This window comes from Loxodonta africana, chromosome 18, assembly GCF_030014295.1.
Source record: "Loxodonta africana isolate mLoxAfr1 chromosome 18, mLoxAfr1.hap2, whole genome shotgun sequence".
Taxonomy (NCBI): domain Eukaryota; kingdom Metazoa; phylum Chordata; class Mammalia; order Proboscidea; family Elephantidae; genus Loxodonta; species Loxodonta africana.
The window spans coordinates 27766035-27790815 of NC_087359.1; the positions used below are offsets into that span (position 1 = coordinate 27766035).

At 44.2% G+C, this 24781-nt stretch overlaps 1 pseudogene; it reads left to right on the forward strand.

The window, feature by feature from the left end:
- Window positions 1-83: 83 nt before the first annotated feature.
- LOC135228080 (uncharacterized) lies at window positions 84-23238 on the forward strand (annotated as a pseudogene).
- The last annotated feature ends 1543 nt before the right edge of the window (window positions 23239-24781 follow it).

Here is a 24781-nt window from a genome sequence, read left to right on the forward strand (position 1 = left end):
AAAGAAAACAGGACAGCAGTTGTCTAGTTAAATATGAATCTCAGATATGCGACAAATTATTTTTTTAGTATAAGTGTGTCCCATATAATATTTGGGACATACTTATACTAAAAAATTATTCATTGAATATCTGAAATTCAAATTTAACTGGGAGTCCTGTATTTTACCTGGCAACCTTACTGGTAAAGCACTCTCCTGGCCCCCTAGGCCTTGGGACCCACCCTTCTACCTCCACCAGAGGCCTAGAACCTCTCTCCCCAAACCCCCAGTCCTCCGTCAGACCACAACCGCACCTGGCCTGAAGGCCTGAAGGCCAGAAGGAAATCTGAGGGTTTGTCCTGGCCCTGCCAGATTCCAGCTGTGGAAACTTGAGCCTCTTAATCGCCGAGTTTCAATTTCCTCATCTCTAAAACGAGGAGATTGAACATTCTAAGAGCCCTTTGAAAATGAAGTCAAAGTTATAGATTCACCCCGCACATACACACACACAATTGTGTCACGAAATTACCAGTTTCTGAGTCTTTAGAACCCTGGACCCAGGTTGGAGCCAAAGGATAAGATAATCTCTACATTAACCAGTAGGTAAGTATGCACAGGCCTACAGTAAGCAAGGTATGCACAGGCTTACCTGTGCTTACCTACTAATCTGGGATGCACAATCTTACATGGGTTTCACCACGCAAAGTGTGTACTACGGATTAATAAGTGAGCACAATTAACCCATGCATACCTTGTTTATTGGGTGATTCGTCCCTTCCTCTAATTACCTTCAAGTCTAATACTTGGTGTGTTGATGATTTGGGAAGAACCCAGTGTCAACTCCTCAGCCTCTTGCCACCACCCCAGAGGATCCATTGTTGCGGAAGCTGGGAAGGCCCTGTTCCTACTACAAGGCCCTATTTATCAAGCATTTGTGAGTTTTTAATTATTTTTCCGACTGCCTACGTTTCTGAGGAGGAAACCACACACAGAGAGATCTTCCTTGGTAGATTCAATGGCTGAAATCTCTCTAAACCCAAGACCCTGGCCTCAGCTGTCCCGAGAGTATCCAAGCCTGAGCTCAGCACAAAAACCAGGGAATCCACTCTGCCTTTTCCGGGAGAGTTTTCTGGGCAGTAACTTGATAGTTAGAGCTCCTTCTTGTGTCCTCACACTGTAACAGGTCATTAAATTTAGGCCTTACTTAAGATGCCCCTTGACCAGCATGTAGAATTTTTTCCCCTTCTTCCGAGGAGTCACAATAGATCAGCCATCCTTTTCAAGAGCTTATGCTGAGCGCTCCATCAGCGTTAACTGACTGACTACCTGAATCTCACTCCCTGATGTGGACTCACAATGGGTGAAGTGACTTCCCGGCCAGCACTCAGTCATTAAAGCAGTGGTTCTCGACCTGGTGATTCTCCCCCGACCCCCAGGGGACATTGGGCAAATGTCTAGAGACATTTTGGTTGTTACGACTTGGAGGTGCAGCACTACTGGCATCTAGTGGGTAGAAGCCAGGGATGCTCCTAAAATTGCCGCAATGCACATAGTCTCCCACAACAAACAATTTTCCAGCTCCAAAAGTCAACAGTGCCAAAGATGAGAAACCCTGCCTTAAAGCATTCAGTTATCCACTTATTTAGAGAGCTCAAAGGTATGGTTCTCTGCGTGCCAGGCAGTGTGCTGAATGCTGAAGATGGAGAGATTGTAAGAAGCCCGTAGCTCCTGCCTTCCTGGAGAATACAGTCTAGTAGGGTTACAGATGAGTGGAGTCAATTATAACATGTTGTCAAGAGGGATCAGTCACTGGAGGAAGACATCATGCTTGGTAGAGGTTCAGTGAAAAAGAGGAAGATCCTAAACAAAATGGATTGACACAGTGGCTGCAACAATGGGTTCAAGCATAACGATTGCGACACTGGTGTAGGACAGGGCGGTGTTTTGTTCTATTGTGCATAGGGTTGCTATGAGTCAGAACCGACTTGACGGCACCTAACAACAATGATAAGAAAAGCATCCCAGAGGGAGTTGGGCCTAACCAAAGACCTGAGGATAGGTGGGCATAGCCAGACAAAAAAGGTGGGGTGAGAAGAGTGGGTGACAAAGGAAAGTGCACCAAGACAAAGAGGAAAGAGAGAGGATGGTGCCCTCAAGGAACAGCAGGCTGACAGCCTGTTGGGGCCCAGGTCCCTTCCAGCCCATGGCATCTTTAACATGCTGCCATGGTCCCCTGGGGATTTCTGCCAGACTCCTGCCTCGGTTGACATGCTTCAGTTTTTGAGTCTGAAGGAGAAGTTCTCTAGAATTTGCCCAGCGAGAACTCGGCTCCTGAGCACAGAGGTTTTTAAGACTCAACTCCAGTGTCAGCACGGTGGGGAGAAAACCACCACATAGACCTGACTCAGCCCTTGACTAGCACTACGTGGCTCAAGTGAAAAGATGAACTGGAGGGAGATGTCTCCCTGAGCAGGTTAATTCAGAACAGCCTCCTCAGCTGAGGTTCTCTACTTCCATCCCAGGGCAGAAGGTTCTGTGAATCAGCTGGGAGTAGGTACCAAATGTTGTAGAGTATGCAATTTTCAGGGGAGATAGTCCATAGCTCTTGTCCATTTCTCAAAGGATGACATGATCTAGAAAAGGTTAAGAACTTCTTATCTATGGTTTGATATCAGGTGAAAACCCAAAGATAGTGGTTAACACAGTACTCTCAAAGGGTCTACTTCATGGACAGTTTGAAGTTCAATATCCCCAGCAGGACTTGTATTGGCTTGAAAAAATTGCTCAGAATAAGGATACGAATGGTGATTTCCATGTTAGAAAGAGGCAGCTTTCATCTCTCAAATGTAGTAAACTGTTGGATTACTTTGGAATGTCAAAGGAACAGGCAGCAAATGCATTGAAAACTTCATTGTCCACCGTATTTCTAAAGCCTGAATTGTCCCTTCATACAGATTTCACAGTGCAATGGGAAATGAACTTTTATTTCACAATGAACTTTGACAACAGAAGAGAAAAATGATTTCAGTGTTCACAGAGGACGAAGGATGCTGGAAAGCAAATTAGTTTTTTTAATGAGAATTTTAATTTTCTTTAATAAATTTTTTTAATAAGCAGTTTTAGGCTTACAGGAAATTTGCACGGAAAGTACAGAGAGTTCCCATACACTCCCTCACCCACCTACACACAGTTCCTCTTTTTATTAACATCTCGCAATAGTGCGGTATGTTTCTTACAATTCAGAAAACAATATTCATGCATTATTATTATCTAAAGTCTATTTGACACGATAGTTCACTCTTTGGGTTGTACATTCTGTAACCACATGCATAATGTCATGGATCCGCCATGACTATATCACCCAGAATCATTTTATTCCCCCAAAGTAAATTTTTAAAGAAGTTAAAAGGCAAGTTGGAATAGGAGATGGGGCCACTACTTGACCCTGTGACCTTGAAGAGTCACACATGCTCTCATAGCCTGGAGTTTCTCTCCTGGGAAAGAGGGCATTGGCTGATCTCATGTCTTGCAACTCCGACCTTCATGTTTCTAAGATACTCATGTAAATAGAAAGGTGTAGCAAGAGTGGGTTAGCTCCAAATAACATAGGTGTCTTAGTCCTAGTGCTGCTATAACAGAAATATTACAAGTGTATGGCTTTAACAAAGAGAAATTTATTTTCTCACAGTAAAGTGGGCTAAAAGTCCAAATTCAGGGCATCAGCTCCAGGGGAAGGCTTTCCCTCTCTGTCAGCCTTCTCATCAATCTTTCCGCAGACTAGGAGCTTCTCTGTGCAGGGACCCTTGGTCCAAAGGATGCGCTCTGCTCCTGGCGCTGCTTTCTTGGTGGTATGAGGTCCCCTCCTCTGCTTGCTTCCCTTTCCTTTTTATCTCTGGAGAGAGAAAAAGTGGTGCAGGCCACACCCCAGGGAAACTCCCTTTACATTGGATCAGTGACATGACCCGGGTAACGGTGTTACAATCCCACCCTAATCCTCTTTAACATAAAATTACAGTCACAAAATGGAGGACAACCACACAATACCGGGAATCATGGCCTAACCAAGTTGACACATATTTTGGGGGGACACAATTCAATCCATGACAATAGTCTTCTCACCATCAACTTTCGAGCCTTCTCAAGCTCGTATTCTCTCACTGTGCTTTGCTTTCTTGTGCTTTGTGTCTCTGCATCTCTGAATTGTTTTTGTGTTTCTTTTTTCTGACCTTCAAAGTTTCCCTTCCCGCTCATCTCTCATTCTTCCTCTGTTTTCTCCTTTCCTTTCCTTTTTCACCTCCACTCTTTCTTTTTCCTCACCCTTTCTTCCCTACCTCTCACCCCATTAATTGGCCATAATACAGAGCTGAATTTTATAAATATATTTTTTACCCCTAGGTGAGTCTTTTACATTAAAAATTTTTTTTTTCTATCATGCTTTAAGCGAGAGTTTACAAATCAAGTCAGTCTCTCATACAAAAATTTATATACACCTTGGTGGCGTAGTGGTTAAGTGCTATGGCTTCTAACCAAAGGGTCAGCAGTTTGAATCCACCAGGCGCTCCTTGGAAACTCTACGGGGCAGTTCTACTCTGTCCTATAGGGTCGCTATGAGTTGGAATCGACTCAACGGCACTGGGTTTTGTTTTGTTTTGTTTTGTTTTTATACTCCTAGCTGCTCTCGTCCTGAGACAGCACACTCGTCTCCACCCTGTATTCCTCATGTCCATTCAAACCAGCTTCTGTCCTTCTCTGCCTTCTCATCTTCCCTCCAGACAGAAGCTGCCCACATAGTCTCATGTGTCTGTCTGAGCCAAGAAGCTCACTCCTCACCAGTATCATTTTCTATCTTATAGTCCAGTCCAATCCCTGTCTGAAGACTTGGCTTTGGGAGTGCTTCCAGTCTTGGGCTAACAGAAGGTCTGGGGACCATGACCTCAGGAGTCCTTCTGGTCTCAGTCAGACCATTAAGTCTGGTCTTTTTATGAGAATTTGAGGTCTGCATCCTACTGCTCCCCTGCTCCATCTGGGATTTTCTGTTGTGTTCCCTGTCAAGGCAGTCATCGGTTATAGCTGGGCACCATCTAGTTCTTCTGGTCTCAGGTTGATGTAGTCTCTGGTTTATGTGGCCCTTTCTGTCTCTTGGAAACCCTGGTGGCATAGTGGCTAAGAGCCATGGCTGCTAACCAAAAGGTTGGCAGTTCAAATCCTCCAGGCGCTCCTTGGAAACCCTATGGGACAGTTCTACTCTGTCCTATAAGGTCGCTATGAGTCGGAATCAACTTGATGGCAGCGTGTTTGGTTTGTTGGTTTTTTCTGTCTCTTGGGCTCGTAATTACCTTGTGTCTTTGGTGTTCTTCATTCTCCTTTGCTCCAGGTGGGTTGAGACCAATGGATGCATCTTAGACAGCTGCTTGCTAGGGTTTAAGACCCCAGACACCACTCACCAAAGTGAAATGCAGAATGTTTTCTTAGTAGATTTTATTATGCCAATTGATTTAGATGTCCCCTGAAACCATGGTCACCAGACCCACACCCCTGCTACTCTGGCCTTTGAAACGTTTGGTTTGTTCAGGAAACTTATTTGCTTTTGGTTTAATCCAGTCGTGCTGACCTTTCCTGTATTGTGTGTTGTCTTTCCCTTCACCTAAAATAGTTCTTGTCCACTATCTAATTAGTGAATACCCCTCTCCCTCCCCATCAAAGAATATTTTCTTCTCATTTATTTTTTGAGTTCTTATAATAGTGGTCTCATACAATATTTGTCCTTTTGCAACTGACTAATCTCACTTAGCATAATGCCTTATGGATTCCTCCATGTTATGAAATGTTTCACGGATTCATCATTGTTCTTTATCTATGCGTAGTATTCCATTGTGTGAATATACCAGAATTTATTTATCCATTCATCCACTGATGGGCACCTTGGTTGCTTCCATCTTTTTGCTATCGTAAACAGTGCTGCAATGAACATGGGTGTGCATACATATGATCGTGTGAAGACTCTTATTTCTCTAGGATATATTCCAAGGAGTGGGATTGCTGGATCCTATGGTTGTTCTATTTCTAGCTTTTTAATGAAGTGCGAAATCGATTTCCAAAGTGGTTGTATCATTTTACATTCCCACCAGCAGTGTATAAGTGTTCCAGTCTCTCTACAACCTCTCCAACATTTATTATTTTGTGTTTTTTGGATTAAGGCCAGCCTTATTGGAGCAAGAGGGTATCTCACTGTAGTTTTGATTTGCATTTCTCTAATGGCTAATGATGGTGAGCATTTTCTCATGTATCTGTTAGCTGCCTGAATATCTTTTTTGGTGAAGTGCCTGTTCATATCCTTTGCCTTTTTTTTAATTGGTTTTCTTTCTGTTGTTGAGTTCTTGTGGTACCATGTAGATTTTAGATATCAGATACTGATCGGAAATGTCATAGCTAAAAACTTTTTCCCAGTCTGTGGGTAATCTTTTTACTCTTTTGGCGAAGTCTTTGGATGAGCATAGCTGTTCGGTTTTCAGGAGCTCCCAGTTATCTAGTTTTTCTTCTGGTGTTCGTACATTGTTAGTAATGTTTTGTATACTGTTTATGCCACGTATTAGGGCTCCTAGCATTGTCCCTATTTTTTCTTCCATGCTCTTTATCATTGTAGATTTTATATTTCGGTCTTTGATCCATTTTGAGTTAGTTTTTGTGTATGGAGTGAGGTATGGGTCTTGTTTCATTTTTTTGCAGATGGATATCCAGTTATGCCAGCACCATTTGTTAAAGAGACTGTCTTTTTCCCGTTCAACTGGCTTTTGGCCTTTGTCAAATATCAGTTGCTCATATGTGGATGGATTTATGTCTGGATTCTCAATTCTGTTTCATTGGTCTAGGTATCTGTTGCTGTATCTCCTAGATGAGTCTTATATTCCCAGTTATTTATTTTTAAAGCCAATACATGAAATATTTTCTATTTTTCTCTCTGCTTAGGATAAACAATGCCTCCAAAAGCCAGCAAAGTTGCTTTTTAACTATATATGACCCTCTGTGGATTAATTTTTCCAAAGGTTTGTTGGATTCATTAGGAAAAAGTCCCCTATTGCTGCCTTACTTCCTCCCAGTCCTGAGATGTGCTGGTTTTCCTGGAACCTCTTGGCACAAGAGGGTTCTGATTTAGTGCCAGAAACTGTTCCGTTAGTTCCTGGTACAACCAACGTTCCCCTTCTCAGGGCGTCAGTTGTTTGGGCCAGAGTTCACAGCACGGGGTACCTTCCCACTATTGGACTTCTAAGGGGGGCTGGGTCCTAGGAAAAGGAAAAACAGTGGATTTCAGTGCCTTCCAATGTGCTTGAGGACAGATCCTGAGCCAGAACCTACCACAGTTCCTGGCAACTCATCCCACTCCTAGTCATTAATTGTGTCCCTCCATACCTGGAGGTCACCTTTCAACCAAATAATAGCTTGGCCTATAAAATAAATAATAACACCCATGAGCAATGTGCTCCGTTAAACAATCAGCTATCCGAGACCAAACGGTCAACATTTACCCAAAAACAAAGATGAGAAGGCAAGGAGGGGCAGGGAAACTGGATGGATGGAAACGGGGCAGGCAGGGTGGAAACAGTGAGAGTGCTGATGCGTTGTAATCAATATCATGGAGCAATCTGTGTATAAATTGTTGAATGGGAATCTAATTTGCTATGTAAACTTTCACCTGAACACAATAAATTATTCAGAACAAAAAGAAGAGCGTGTGTCCCTAAGCCTTCCAGAAAGCTTCTCTGGCAGGATTAGTTTAAGAAGAAAGTAAAAAACAAACACACAAAAAACCAGTTGCCATCGAGTTAGTTCCAACTCAGGGCAACCACATGTGTGTCAGAATAGAACTGTGCTCCATAGTATTTTCAATGGCTGATTTTTTGGAAGTAGATCACTAGGATTTTCTTCCAAGGCATATCTGGGTGGATTCATACCTCCCACCTTTGGGTTGGCAGTGAACATGTTAACTGTTTGCACCACCCAGGCACTCAGTTTAAGAGGAACAAGATGGCTAAAATAAGAAGTTCTCTTATCATGAAGTTGTTGACCTGGAATCATTTCAGTAGAACTTTGGCGTTTGCAGGCTTAACATTCAAGGCTTTGATTATTTAGGAATGCCCCCAGAGATTTAGGGTTGAGGCAGGTTGTCGTCTTCCTGGGCACCTGAGGCAGGGTTGTTCACTGAGGTGTAACATGGCGTTGCTTCTCCCTGGGCCCCTGTGTGTGCCTGCCGCCATGTACCTGAGGCAGGCTGTAGAGGGCAAAAGGATGGGAGGGGCAGAGGTGGAGCAGCAGAAAACAGAGAGTCCCCAAAACTAGGAAGAGTGAGCCAGGGGGACCCACTCCCTGCCCCAAGATGGAGACTGGTCCCTCAGGGAAATGGCTGACTGCAAGGGACACCCAGAGAGTCTGGGCCTGGGGCTTCCAGCCTTGACAGAGGTCCCCACTCCCCTCAGGTGGCAGGCAGCCTGTGGCGCCACCTGCCTTCTAGGGACCTTGGGAGTGTCGACTCCAAGGAACTTGAGCAATGACCACCACCGGAATCTCTCCCCTTTCCAGTTTTCCAGGAACCACACGAGTCTCCCAGGTTCTTGTGCAACCCCCAGGAGGGAAAGGGACTTGCCAGTCGAGGCCAACATTAAATTTCCCAACACCCTGGCAGGATGGGAACTCAGAAACCGATTATATTTGATTTAATGATAATGAAGTAATGTGACGTTTGTCACACAGCCAAGTTCACAGTTGAAAAGTCGTGCTCTCTACATTAAACTATGAATTGTACTCTTTGAAGCTGTTATGGAGGATTAGATAGCATAGCTGGCGAGCAAGCGTAGCCAACCACTCAACGGCCTCATTTTACTGAATATTCTTGCAACAAATACTTCTTAAGTGCCTGTTAAGGTCCAGACCCTACACGAGGTGCAGGTGCAGGGGAGGGATCGGAGAGCCAGACAGATGTGGTCCCCCTGGAACCTGTGATACTTTGTCCAGAGGAGTCACGTTTTTGAGTCATGCTTGTTTAGGGGGAGAGCTGCTAGACTGTCAGGAGTTATTCCTTCTCAGTGTTAAAGTGGTACTCAGGAAGTGGATCCTCAGACCCGGGGGACTTTGAAGTCATTGCAAAAGGTCCTCAAGTGCATTGGCACATATTTTTGTCAACCTACAAATGCTAAAAGGACAATTAAACTCGTGTGGGGGTTGGCAAATAAACTTTTTTTAATGTTAAAGAAGAATCCTTTTACTTGACAGGGTGGGCCCTATTGGCCTACTGAATCCATCCCTGAGTATATCAGAGTTTAAATCACCATCTTGGGGTGATCTGATGTCTAGCCCTTAGTCCATAAGTGTATGTAATTAGATAAGCACATGTACGCACACGTATGTAATCAGACACGTGCATGTACAAACAACCGCATGTACTCATACATATGGGCACACATACATGTGCCCCAGTGACTCCTGGTCCCTTGTTATCCTCTCCCTCCCCTGCCCTCGCAGCAGATCCTGTGCCAAGACCAACACAGGTGTTTCTCTCTGTTTTGTGGGAGGTGTTGGCATATTGGGATGTGATATATGAATCCAAGAATGAGAATCAAGACAACATGACTCCAAATAGTCCAACACGTCATCTTTGCTTATCAGATTTTATTCACGAACAGCAAGCATCTGGTTAGTGCAAAACTCTGTATATTCCACAGTTGAGTGATAGACACAAAGCAAAGCCCACACTCTGAAGACGCAGGAGCCCCCAAATAACTAGCACACGACTAAAATTCTTTTTTCAAGGCCCGTTACAGGCCTGCCCAGTCCTCCAAGATGGCCACCCTTCCCATAGTGCTTTGCATACTGCCGGCACCTGGTAAATCCAAGCAGGCCTCTCTTCAAGACGGAAGCAACTGAGCCTGACATTTTCTTGGATGTTTTCCCTTCAGAAGCTGCACCAGTTGGTGACTGAGCCAACTTGATACGGTGCAGATTCGAGGCCTGGGCCCTCTCACAGCCAAGGATGGTCCATGTATCAGAACTGAAGCCAGGCAAGAAAAGAACATTCCATGTGTGTGCTGCATCTGTGATGGGAGAGGCAGACTGCAGTGGGGGCTTAGGTGAGGACACAGCCACAGGGACTTCAATTTGTTAAATGTACATCAGACAGCAGAAATACCTTGGGAGATCTTAAAAAAAAAAAAAAAGACAAGGGAACTATAGGAAAAAATGTATTGACATTTATTAAAACATATTGGTTAGTATTTACAGAGACTTTGTAAAATAACTAGGGTTTGAAAAAAACAGTAGCAGAAAACTGAGTGATTATCTGCGCTATGTGGTGGCCAGAAGAAGTGAATTTGACATGTGGGCAGTCTTTCTATTTCGTTGTTGTTTGTTGTTAGATGCCATTGAGTCAGTTCGGACTCATAGCTACCGCATGCACAACAGAATGAAACACTGCCGGGTCCTGCCCTATCCTCACAATTGTTGCTGTGCTTGAGCCCATTGTTGCAGCCACAGCGTCAATCCATCTCATTGAGGGTCTTCCTCTTCTTACACTGACCCTCTACTTTTCCAAGCATCATGTCCTTCTCCAGGGACTGATTCCTCCTGACAACATGTCCAAAGTATGAGAGACACAGTCTCGCCATCTTTGCTTCCAAGGAGCATTCTGGTTGTACTTCTTGCAAGACAGATTTGTTTGTTCTTTTGGCAGTCCATGGTATATTCAATTTTCTTCACCAACACCGCAATTCAAAGGCACCAATTCTTCTTCAGTCTTCCTTATTCATCATCCAGCTTTTGCATGCATATGAGGCAACTGAAGAACCATGGCTTGGGTCAGGCACACCTTAGTTCTCAAGGTGACATCTTTGCTTTTTAACACTTTAAAGAGATCACTTGCAGCTGACTTGCCCAGTGCAATGCATCTTTTGATTTCTTGACTGCTGCATCCATGGGTGTTGATTGTGGATCCAAGTAAAATGAAATCCTTAACAACCTCAATCTTTCCTCCATTTATCATGATGTTCATTATTGGTCCAGTTGTGAGGATTTTTGTTTTTTTGTTTTTTTTTTTATGTTGAGGTGTAATCCACACTGAAAGCTGTGATCTTTGATCTTCATCAGTAAGTGCTTCAAGTCCTCTTCACTTTCATCGAGCAAGGTCGTGTCATCTGCATAATACAGGTTGTTAATGAGTTTTCCTCCAATCCTGATGCCCCATTCTTCTTCATATAGTCCAGCTTCTCGGATTATTTGCTCAGCATATAGGGTTGCTGTGAGTCAGAATCAACTCGATGGCACTGGGTTTGCTTTGGTTTTTGGTACAAATTGAATAGGTATGGTGAAAAGATACAACCCTGACGCACACATTTCCTGACTTTAAGCCATGCAGTATCTTCTTGTTCTGTTCTAACAACTGCCTCTTGATCCATGTACAGATTCCTCATGAGCACAATTAAGTGTTCCATAATTCCCATTCTTCGCAATGTTATCCATAATTTATGATCCACACAGTCAAATGCCTTAGCATAGTCAATGAAACACAGGTGAACATCTTTTTGGTATTCTCTGCTTTCAGCCAGGATCCATCTGACATCAGCAATGATATCCCTGGTTCCACGTCCTCTTCTAAATCCAGCTTGAATTTCTGGCAGTTCCCTGTGGATATACTGCTGCAACCGCTTTTGAATGATCTTCAGCAAAATTTTGCTTGCATGTGATATCAATGATATTGTTTGATAATTTCCACGTTCAGTTGGATCGCCTTTCTTGGGAATAGGCATAAAGATGGATTTCTTCCAGTCGGTTGGCTGGGTAACTGTCTTCCAAATTTATTGGCATAGACTAGTGAGCACTTCCAGTGCTGCATACGTTTGTTGAAACTTCTCAATTGGTATTCGGTCAATTCCTGGAGCCTTGTTTTTTGCCAATGCCTTCAGTGCAGCTCAGACTTTTCCTTCAGTACCATCAGCTCTTGATCAAACGTTACCTCCTGAAATGGTTGAACGTTGACCAGGTCTTTTTGGTATAGTGTTTCTGTGTTTTGTTTCCATCTTCTTTGATGTTTCCTGAGTCATTTAATATTTTCCCTGTAGAATCCTTTAGTATTGCAACTCAAGGCTTGAAATTTTTCGTCAGTTCTTTCAGCTTAAGAAATGCTGAGCGTGTTCTTCCCTTTTGGTTTTCTAGCTCCAGGTCTTTGCACATGTCATCATAATACTTTGTCTCCTCCAGCCACCCTTTGAAATCTTCTGTTCAGCTCTTTTACTTCATCATTTTTTCCTTTTGTTTTAGCTACTCAACGATCAGGAACAAGTTTCAGAATCTCTCCTGACATCCATTTAGGTCTTTTCTTTCTCTCCTGACCTCTTGCTTTCTTCATGTATGATGTTCTTGATGTCATTCCACAGCTTGTCTGGTCTTTGGTCATTAGTGTCTGACACGTCAAATCTATTCTTGAGATGGTCTCTAAATTCAGGTGGGATGCACTCAAGGTCGTATTTTGGTTCTTGTGGACTTGTTCTAATTTTCTTCAGTTTCATCTTGAACTTGCATATAAGCAATTGACGGTCCGATCTTCAGTCGGCCCCTGGCCTTGTTCTGACGGTGATATTGAGCTTTTCCAACGTCTCTTTCCACAGATGTCGATTTGATTCCCGTGTATTCCATCTGGTGAAGTCCACATGTACAGTCGCCATTTATGTTGATGAAAAAGGTCTTGCAAAATTCAATCATGCTACCTCTGGCATTTTTTTCTGTCACCAAGGCCATATTTTCCAACTATCAACCCTTCTTCTTTGCTTCCAACATTCAAATTCCAATCACCAGTAATTATCAGTGCATCCTGACTGCACGTTTGATCAATTCCAGACTGCAGAAGTTGGTAAAAATCTTCAATTTCATCATCTTTGGCTTTAGTGGTTGGTGCATAAGTTTAAATAATAGTTGTATTAACTGGTCTTCCTTGTAGGCATATGAATATTATCATACCACTGACACCACTGTACTTCAGGATAGATCTTAAAATGTTCTTTTTGACAGTGAATGCAACGCCATTCCTCTTCCAGTTGTCATTCCCAACATATGATTGTCTGATTCAAAATGACCAATATCAGCCCATTTCAGCTCACTAATATAATGCCTAGGGTATTGGTCTTTACGCATTCCATTTCATTTTTGATGATTTCCAATTTTCCTAGATTCATACTTGGTACATTCCACATTCCAATTATTAAGGGATGTTTGCACCTGTTTCTTCTTATTTTGAGTTGTGCCACATCAGCAAATGAAGGTTCCAAAAGCTTGACTCCATCCACGTCATTAAGGTTGACTCTACTTTGAGGAGGCATCTCTTCCCCAGTTGTATTTTGAGTGCCTTCCAACCTGAGGGGCTCAACTTGTGGCACTATATCAGTGTTCTGCTGCTATTCACAATGCTTTCACTAGCTAATTCTTTTCAGAAGTAAACCATCGGGTCCTTCTTCCTAGTCTCTCTTAGTTTGGAAGCTCAGCTGAAACCTGTCCAGCATGGGTGACCCTGCTGGTATCCAAATATGGGTGGCATAGATTCCAATATCACAGTAACACATGAGCCCCCACAGTACCACAAACTGACAGTTTATTTTGGACATGTGATAAACCCTAGCAAATACTGTACGCAACTGGAAGAAACAGAACTAGCTTCCCCTCCTGCCATCTACGTGCTTTCTCTCTGTCTGGAAGAGAGGACTGGGGAGTTCCGTGCAGGAAGTACAGGGAAGTGAGAAAAGGGGAAAAAATTGTTGATAGTAGAAACTCAGTAAATACATGGATGCACGAAAATCCAATCTGTGAACTGCCCGTGACTCAATGTTTATCAAAGGTTTGAAATATTAGATATTTGGAAAAGACATTCCTAGATATGTTTAACTATTCATTCTTCTAGATTCTTTAGTTTTCATCTTTACTTTCAGTTGGATCATCAGAATATAATCCACTGCTGCCTCAATAGCTACAGTGGTGATTTAATGTTATACTCCTAGGCTTTGCAGATAAAAGGATCATATTCTTCAACCATGACTTTGGACTTTTTTTAATAAACATTGCCCAATTTGGGGCCTGATGGATATTACATAAAGTTTTCCTGTGCCAAATTCCTCCTTGACGTGAGTTCTGCTGACTACTTATGCTTTCTTGGGTCAGACAATGAACACTATGTAGTCCCATAAACTTCCTGTTTAACCTCAGCTGCCAAAGGATTTAGAGCCAAATTCCACACCCAGTTAATTAACTACTGTCAAGTGCCTGTTACATGGACTCCTTCTTACTTTAGACAATATTACTTCAGACAATATTACTTCCATTTTGATTTCTAACTGTTCCATTGCATAGTGCCTTTAATCTTGTTGGCTGCCTCAGATCCGTGTGGGAGAAGGCCTAATGTAAATAACCCAAAATTAAAATTATAACTTAAAAATGAACTAATAGAAACCAGTTCCGCTTTCAATTGTATTCATTTAGAAGAATCAGGTCAGTATCCCTGCAGCTGTGTGATCTGGGGCAAGTCTGTCTCCTTGAGCTCATTTCTTCATCAACAAAATGGGGCTGTTGGACTCCGTTATCTTGAAGGTCCTGTTAAGCTTTGTTCATTCAGCAAATATTTCTTATGCATCTGCTATGTGCTAGACACTGTTCTAGGTGTTTGGGGTGCATCAGTGAAGAAAATAGACAAAGGTCCCTGACCTTGTGGGGCTTAGACTATTGTGGGGAGAGACAAAAATTAAGAATAAACATAAGTGGAATTATGTGACATGTGAGACGGTGGCAAGTGCCATAGGAAAAGAAAGAATGAATGAGGTGTAGAACATTGTCTTTGTGAACTGTGGTATGCTGGTTGACCTGGATGTCTCCCGAGACTGTGGTCCTTAGCCTTCAATTCCAGTATCTCAGTCCTACGAGGTGTTTGGTTGTGTCTAAGAAGTTTCCATAACTGGGAATCACTTAATTTAACAGACTGTTCAGGCATGGTGAGTTAATAAATGCTTCAACTCCTTGAAGCAGTAATGATAATTGAACCAAAAAGGGGGAAAACAACCTGTTTATATTAAACCCTTACAGGTGGTGATGAAAGATGAAACCATACAAAAACGATCCTTGAATTTAAGGAAATGCGTGTAGGGATAGAGGGGAGGAATTGTTCAGGGCAAACAAAAAAAAAGGAGAAGATAGAATGAAGCAGGTTGAGAGGAAGCAGAAGGCAGAGGTGAGCGCACATAGTAATAGACTGATCTGGGCAAGTCTCACTAAGAAAGCAAGATTGGAGCAGACTTGAGGGAGCTGAGGGCGGTAGCCAAGGAGAAGGATATCTGGGGGAAGAGCATTCCAGAGAGAGGGAACAGCTAAAGCAAAGACCCTATGGGCGGGAGCAAGAACAAGAGGCTGGAGGAGAAGGGGGGAAGGCGAGAGCAGTAGTCAATGAGAACAGCTTTGTTGCTGATTAGAATATAAAAATAACAGTCACCTAATTTTTTTAATTGTAAATAGACTTCTTCATATCCTTGTTCTAAACCCTTGCTACTCAAAGTGTGGTCCTCAGACCAGCAGCTTCGCAATCATCCAAGAGCTTGTAAGAAAGACTCTGAGGACCCACCCTAGTCCAACCGAATCAGAATCCAGATTAACAAGATCCCCAGGTGACTCCTATGAGAAGCCCTGCTTGAGAGGCTACCGCGTGCTTTCACGTATGGACACTTGTAACATCATATGCTTCACCAAGTAAGAGCCTTAGCTGAGACAAAACAGGGTTGCTTGTCTTAAATTGCTCTTTCACCGTGGCTTTTGAGAGCTAAAGGCTACCGAGAGCGCCACCTAGGGGCAGCATAAGTAAAATTTACATTTCTAGGACAAGGATCACACATGGAATTGGAGTATATTAAGGTAATCGTAGTTTCAATACAACTGGTTTGGACTTTTCAAAAGAAAAATGTCATAAAAGACAAAACAGGGCTAAGGAATTATTTTAGCGTAAAGGAGACTAAAGAAGCCTACCAACTAGATGCAATATGCGATCCTGGATTGACTCTCACATCCTGAAAAAAAATTATTAAAGGGCATTATGGGGCCAATTGGGAAAATTTGAATTCGGAATGTATATAAGATGCCGTTGTTGTTGTTAGGTGCCGTTGAGTCGGTTCCAACTCGTAGCAACCCCATGTACAACAGAATGAAACACAGCCTGGTCGTGTGCCATCCTCACCATCGTTGTTATGTTTGAGCTCATTGTTGTAGCCACCATGTAATATTAATATAGTATTAATGTTAAATTTCTCAAGTGTGATAATATATTGTGGTTATAGAGAATATTCTTGTTCTTAGGGGGTATATGTTGAAGTATTAAAAATAAAGTATGATGTCAGCACGTAACTTTCAAATGATTCAGAAAAAATCTAAATATATACATGGAGAGAGAGAGAGACAAAATGTTAACAATTAGTGAATCTAGGTGAAGGATTCCGTGCAGCAAATTACTTCATATGGCCCTTCTAGCTGTAGTCTTTGTAACTTTCACCAAATGACTGGGTGGGGCTATGCAAATGAGGTGCCTGTGGCTCACCAAGGAGATTGGATAGCTTGCTAATAATATAAATAAGGTGCGTGGCACTCTTGTAAGGGTTGTGTTGTTGTTGTTAGGCGCCGTCGAGTCAGTTCCAACTCATAACGACCCTATGCACAACAGAAAGAAACACTGCCCAGTCCTGCGCCATCCTTACAATCATTGTTATGTTTGAGCTCATTGTTGCAGCCACTGTGTCAATCCACCTTGTTGAGGGTCTTCCTCTTTTCCGCTGACCCTGTACTCTGCCAAGCATGATGTCCTTCTCCAGGGACTGATCCCTCCTGACAACATGTCCAAGGTATATAAGACGCAGTCTCGCCATCCTTGCCTCTGAGAAGCATTCTGGCCGCACTTCTTCCAAGACAGATATGTTCGTTCTTTTGGCAGTCCGTGGTATATTCAATATTCTTTGCCAACACCACAATTCAAAGGCGTTGACTCTTCTTCAGTCTTTATTCATTGTCCAGCTTTCACATGCATATGATGCGACTGAAAAAGCCATGGCTTGGCAGGCATACCTTAGTCTTCAAGGTGACATCTTTGCTCTTCGACACTTTAAAGAACTCCTTTGCAGCAGATTTACCCCATACAATGCGTCTTTTGATTTCTTGACTGCTGCTTCCATGGTTGTTGATTGTGGATACGAGTAAAATGAAATCCTTGCCAACTTCAATCTTTTCTCCGTTTGTCATGATGTTGCTCACTGGTCCAGTTGTGAGGATTTTTGTTTTCTTTATGTTGAGGTGTAATCCATACTGAAGGCTGTGGGCTTTGATATTCAAGTCTCCAAGTCTCTGGCGTGGGAGGGAGCACCTGCAGCACTCACTGCCCTGGAAGTGAGTATGGAGGGAGCATGAAAAGCACCTTCCCTCTTTAGCCTAAGACTAATGTACTTGATTCTTTAAAAATACTCCACAGCTGTTTATGCCCTTGCAACTGGTGCTGTGGACAGAGAGTGACCATAGATTTAGACTTGAGAATGGGCTCTGAAGGTGGAGCCAGGGGGGGTCTGGAAAAAGCTAAGCTAGGCCTAGGGTTGGGTCCACTGCAGGCTCCTGCAAGGACTGGAGAACTGGGAGAGCCATGGGTCCCCAAGCAGGCCATGGCATGGTGGTGGTGGCTCCTGCTAGGGATGTGGACAGTCACGACTATGTGGTCTGGGGACAAGCTGCTCAATGTCTGCATGAACACCAAACACCACGAGAAAGAGCCTAGCCCAGAAGACAAGCTCTAGGAGGAGTGCACCCCCTGGAAGGACAATGCCTACTGCACAGCCAACACAGCTGGGAGGCCCACCTGGACATGTCCCTGCTCTACAACTTCAGCTTGGCTCATTGTGGGCTGCTGACCCCCAGCTGTCAGAAGCACTTCATCCAGGCCTTCTGCTTCTACGAGTACTCTCCAAACCTGGGGCCTTGGATTCGGCAGGTGGACCCGCGTGGGCAGGGAGGGGGCGTCGTGGGCGTGCGGCTGTGCCGGGAAGACTGTGAGCAGCGGTGGGCTGACTGCCGCTTGTCCTACACGTGCAAATCCAACTGGCAGGGCAGCTGGGACTGGAGACGGGGGAAGGTCCGCTGCCCTGCAGGGGCTCGCTGCCTCCGTTTCCCGATTACTTCCCCACCCCGGCTGACCTGTGGGAGAAGATCTGGAGCACCTCCTACACGGCAAGCCCTGAGCGCCGCAGCAGTGGACGGTGTATACAGACGTGGTTTGAGCCCGCTCAGGGCAACCCCAATGTGGCTGTGGCCCGCCTCTTCGCCAGCCCTGCCTGCTCCTGGTCTTGTCTCTGTTCTTGTCATTCCATTCCTGAAAGCCCCCTGTTTCCCACCCACACGCACACGCACTCGCAAGCGCACGCGCTTCCACCAGCTGTGGGCCAGGCCCTGGCCGCCCCTTCCGCAAGCCCCTCCTTAGAAGGGGCAGCACAGGCTGGGGATTGGGAGAGGACATCGGGGCTGCAGGAGCTGGTGCGTGAACCGTACATGTTCCGTCTTAGGCCCCACTCCTGCTCTCTTCTGCCTTACTGTGCTGGAGAGGCAGCTAGGGGCTGGATTGCCAAGGGGCTCTGCTTTCTCCTGATTTTAAGAATGGTGGGGGGTGCAGACATGGGACTCAGGGACCTTCTCGTCCAATGCATGCCCATCCTCTTCTGTGGCAGAGCTGATGGGGCAGCCCTGGTCACCTGTGCTATGATGGTGCCTGCAATAAAACGGCAGTTGACCTTTTCTCTCTGTGTGGCCCCCTCTGTCCTAGCTCTGTGTGCAGGGAGCCAAGCTGCACAACAATGGGGCCAGTTGGTTATTACTTACCTAACAATTATTAACTTCAGGGCCCTCTCCTTACAACCACAAAACATCTCTGACAAGAATATGTTCAACACTCTTATTTTCAATAGTGATGCACCATACAAAAGACCCAAGGCCAGAATAAGGGATGGGGGCCACTCAGACCATCATCTCTACTTTGGATACAAAGATTGAAGCAGCTGCCTAAAATGCTTTCTGGCTTTTCCTCTTCCTTTTAATCCTCCCTCCCCTGGTCTGGAATTTTTAGACCTGAGTTTTAATCTGGCCTTACCATTTTCAATATGACTTTTGTCAAATCCTTCTACCTTGGTTAAAGATTGTCTTGGTTGAACATGCAAATTAGGTGTATGGAACCCTAACGAGGGGATTTGTCAGTTTTGCCATCCCACTAGGCTTAAAGGGAGAGAGAGAGAGAAGTTGTAATATGGAAGACAGAAACACGGTGATGAAGGATGGCTGCAGTGAGGCTTGCCAACCCACTGAGCTAAGAGGTGTAACATTTGCCCAGGGAGGCCCCCAGCAGGGCCGGGCAGCAGAGAGCGAGAAGAAGCTGTTCTGATCGAGGAACTGTGTCCTGAGTTGTTCCTGTTACTTCCAAGTTGATCCTGATCCTGGTATGCACCACCAGGGCTCCTAAAATCACCAACCATGCATCACAATTCTCAGTCTCTGCAAAGAGAAAATAATGAGCTTGTGTGTTCCTAGGCTTGATTAAACAGCAATTATGCTTCAAAAGCTCGCTAAATGGCCCTTTTAAAAAACCACCCAGCTCGGCAATTTTTCTTTCACGTTTAATAGCAACTGTTCTCATATTCTTTTTGATCCAAAGTGGCCATAATTGTGGGGGCGTGCAGAGACAAGCACCCTCATACGCTGTTGAGGGGAGAGGCAGTGGGCACAGTCTCTCTGGGGAGTAACTGATAATATGTCCCGAGAGCCTTAAGAATGAATGAATGAATCTCAAAACAAGTATGCTTAAGCACCTGAGTGGTGCAAATGGTTAACATGTTTGGCTGCTAACAGAAAGGTTGGATGTTCAGGTCTACCCAGAGGCACATTGGAAGAAAGGCCTGGCAATCTGCTTTGGAAAAATCAGCCATTGAAAACTCTACGGGCCACAGTTGTACTCTGACACACATGAGGTCACTATGAGTTGAATCGACTCAAGGGCAACCAGTGACAAGAGGCATGAAAGCCACAGGGCTGTGTGACTTTTCGGGGTGGGAAGGGGAATATTGAGGGTCATCTGTGGACCTGGTGGCACAGTGGTTAAGCGCTGTCGTAGGGTAAAACATCACGAAGTTTAGTAAAGCATAAAGTTTTATTTGGCATATATTCTAAAAGGCAGAAGTGGGAAGCGGACAAGCATCCTGCTAGAGCTAACGTCTGCCCGAAGCTGAGGAACATTACAGAATCATCAGTATATATTAACATCACAAATAGGTAAATCATCGAAAGCTTCACCTTTTCACAGATTGACTGAAAACTGTTAAGTCACCGTGATTCTATATTTTGAATTGCCTTTCTTAATAATCACTGGTACAGGTTCCAACAACGACAGTCGGAAGGGTCTTCTCTGTTATATATTCACTAAAGGCTAATAAAGATAAGTATGTGGATCATAATGACTTGTGCTCTGTTTATGATTTGTTTATGTGAAAAGTTCCCTAAAAGATGTTTTCCAAGATTGTCCTAGCTATTGTCCTTATACCTCAGGGCCCAGTTGACGTGTCCTTGTGAGTCCAGCTCCAGCTGGGTCGCATTCTCTATGCTCAAGGAAAGGGAATAATGGCTCCAATATTATCTCCTAAATCAGAGCTCAGCTGCTAAGCAAAAGGTCAGCGGTTCAAACCCAGCCACTCCTGGGGAGAAAGATGTGGCAGGCTGCTTCCGTAAAGATTTACAGCCTTGGAAACCCTATGGGACAGTTCTACCATATCCTATAGGTTTGCTATGAGTCAGAATCGACTCAACAGCAAAGGGTTTGGTTTTGGGGTCTGTGGATCTAGGGTCAGTGGGTCAGGGAGTAAGGATGGACCTTTAGCCTGGACCAAAACTTCAGACAGAGCAGCTTTTGAGGGAGCCAAAACAACAAATTGTTGGCCGTGTGCAGCCCTCTCTGTCTAACTCAGATCCTTCCTGGATGGCAGAAGACTGGCTCTAAAAGCTGTTCCTTGATGTATTTATTTTTTTAGAAATGTAGACACAATTATTATTTCCAGTTGCAAATCGCATTTCATGTTGTTTGGCTTTACCAGCCTCTGAGGGTTTTTATTTTACCTTTCCCCCAAAGTATAATAAGAAAAGAAGGAAGAATAAATTTTAGGTGGGAAAATTAGTTGCTTGGCTCTCCTCTAAAAATTACCAAGCACATGTATGTCTAGTTGCTGCCGCTGCAAAATAGTCTGTATTTCCACAGCTGTGGGCAGGGGTGGGGATGGAAGAGGTGCCTCGTGAACAGACGCTGGTGGCACTTGGATGTTTTTCAACCGAGAGACAGCGCATCCCCTCGTGAATGTCTGTGTTCACCATGAATTCTCCGCTTGTTACAAAGAACAAACAATAGTAATTAGAGGACTGTACCAGGCATTTTGCTTAAGGTATATCTCAGGAAGGTAGGTGAAGGCAGCACCATTTTGTAGGCAAGGATACTGAAGTTCAGAGAGGTTAAGTCATTTGCCCAAGAACATACAGCTAGCCATGGGAGAGCTGTGATCCCAGCCCAGGGCTTTCTGGTTCCACAGCCTGAACTCCACTATCCCATTTCCACTCTGTATCTGAAGACGGACGGACACAAGGAAAATACTTAGCCCAGTGCCTTGCACATAGTAGGCCCACAGTCAAGGTTAGCTACTGCTATGAGTCGGAATCGACTCGACGGCACTGGGTTTGGTTATTATCATTATTGTTATTCCTAAAACCCAGAGCAGGGTGGCTGGCAGGGGTCGACTCTGAGAGCTACTGCAAGACCCCCAGCCCAGAGATAATAATAGCCCATGTTTGTTGTAGGTGTTCTCATTGGCATGTCCTTTAAAGACTGCGAAAGCTGGAACCTGTGTAAAGTGGAAACCTGTCAAAGAAGGAAAACGCAAATATTTTCCACTAAAACAGAGCGATAGAGAAGTGGTAAAACTGCACCCTGTCAAAGGCAGAAAACTTGAGAGACCTGAAAAAACAAGGCAGTCCCACTGAGTTCCAGCTCTCACAGGTTTCACTGTAGTACTTGGAGCAGGAGGAAAACTTCCTCCTCTAGCCCACCTGGGCCTGGGATCACCCAGGGAGCAGAGTAGAGCAGGACTCAAACCCAGATCTCCTGACTCCCAAGTCAGTGCTTCATCCTCTGCTTTGGTTCAGCTGCTGTGAGTTAAGGTTGAGGCTCCAGACAGCCCCCTTTAACCTGCTCCAAACCTATAAACGGAATCCCTGGGTGTCTCATATATTTTGTCTCTTTTTTTAGTTGTTTCAGCCTAGGGTCCCTGTTATCTACTCCATCTTGGCCTCCCATAGAAGTCGAATGTCTTCATTTTTAAGTGTTCATTTATGCGACAATCCTCCAAATTCTTGCACACCAGCCAGGTGCTGGGGATGCATCAATGGGCAAAATGAACAACAATCTCCACCCTCCAGGAACTTATATTCTTATGGCAACTGATGAAGAAAATGCTTAAGATGGGGTAAGCCATAACACACCACCAGGCAGTGAATTCCCCCTCCACGCCCCTACGTTGCTAGTGCACTGCAGCCAGGTCCTCCTTTCCTCCCCTCTCCCCACCACATCCTCAACTCTGGCGGTTCCCCCTCTTTTCCTTTCAAGACGTTTCGTAGAATCTTCCATCTCCCTTAGCTGTGCAACACCTATGGGAGCCACATGACTAATGCCACCAAAGCCTGAAAACTGTAGTTTATGGTTTTTAATTCTATCTTGCTGGCACCACCAGAGGATTTTTCTTCCTCCCTGTCTCTGTAGCGTCACACTTGGCTCTTCAGTAACTGGATGGAGACCAAACCTTGCTTCTTACAGGACCACAGGTCATCAGCCCTGATCAGCACCTCGCATCCACAGCTAGAAGCCAAGGTCTTATTTATTTATAGGCCCTGTTGCTTATTTCCCACCCTACCCCCGCCCAACTCATGTTTTACTGTTTCTGTGTTAAATTGGGGTACTAGCCAAACTGTATCCATCTCTCGGCCTTATCGCCCAGCAGCACGTTAAAAACTATATACATTTTTAATAACAGCTTTATTGAGCTATAGTTCACATACCATAAAATTCACCCTTTCAAAGTGTGCAACCCAGTGGCTTTAGGAGATTCACAGAATTGTGCAACCACCACCACAATCAATTTTAAGACATTTTCAGGAGGGTGAGAAAGGTTGTACAACTTGAAGAATGTAGTCAGTGTTACTGAATTGTACATGTAAAACCTGTTGAATTGGTATATGTTTTGCTGTGTGTATTAATAACCACAATAACAAAAAATAAAATATATTTAAAACAAAAATTTTTTTCAACATTTTCATCGCCCCAAAAAGAAACCCCATACCCTCCTTGTTTCCCCCTCCAAGCTCCCAGCCCTAGGCCACCACTAATCTACTTTCTGTCTTTATGGCTTTGCCTGTTCTAGACATTTCGTATGAATGGAATCATACAATGTGAGGTCCTTTGTGACTGACTTTCACCCAGCATAATGTGTTCAAGGCTCTTCCATGCTGTAGCATGTATCAGGGTTTCATTCTTAATAATATTTCATTACATTGGCATACCACGTCTTATTTATGCATTCCTCAGTTGATGGACATTTGGGTTCTTTTCACTTTTTGGCAATTATGAATAATGCCCACTATGAATATTCCTGTGCAAGGTTTTGTGTGGTGGTCGTAAATATTTTACCTCAATTTCCACCAGCACTTTGGCTGAGGGTGTGCTCAGGACAAAGTAAGTGAAGGTGGCCACAAAAGCCACTCGTTTTTAGACTGTCACAAGTCTAAAACTTTAAAGACTGTCTCAAGGAGAAGACAGGAGAGGAGGCTTCCTCTCAGAAGATTCAGACTAAAAAACACGGTTGAGAACTTGCTCGTACCAGACACTGAGATGAGACCCCCTTCCTCCCTCTCCTTGTTCCCTTCTTCCTTCTCTCCTCCTTCCCTCCTTCTGAACACTTCTTTTTAGCACCTACTCTCTGTCAGACTCTATGAGATAGCCCCAAGGGTCTTAGCCTAGTTGGAGAAGCAGGTAGCTGAATTCAGGACAGTAGGGCCCTGGTGATTAATGTCAGACCAAGACAGGTAGCCCATGAAGAGGGTACCTAGCCAGCTTTAGAGGATCAAGGAAGGCTTCTCAGATGGGGTGCCCTAGTTTCTTAGTGCTGCTGTAATAGAAATACCACAAGTAGGTGACTTTAACAAACAGAAATTTATTGTCTCACAGTTTAGGAGGCTAGGAGTCAGAATTCAGGGCACTGGTCCCCGGGGAAGGCTCTCTCTCTGTCCACTCTCGGGGAAGGTCCTTGTCCCTTTTTAGCTTCTGCTCCTCAGTTCCTTGGCGATCTTCGCGTGGTGTGTGTCTCCCCCTCCTTTGTGCTTCCTTTTCTGTGCCTAACCTGCTCTTTTATATCTCAAAGGTGATTGCCTTAAAATGCATCCTAAACTGATCTGGTCTCATTAACATAACAAAATCCTATTTCCAAATGGGATTATATCCACGTGTACAGGGGTTAGGATTTACAAAACATATATTGGGGGGACACAATTTCATCCATAATAGGGGGTGACCTTGTTCTTCCCGCTTTGTATTGTATAAACTTTCAAACATACATAAGCCTTACTTGCTCATCACCTGGATTTAACAATGTTAATAACATCTTTCTAGATTTGCTTCATCTAATTTTTTTCTGAA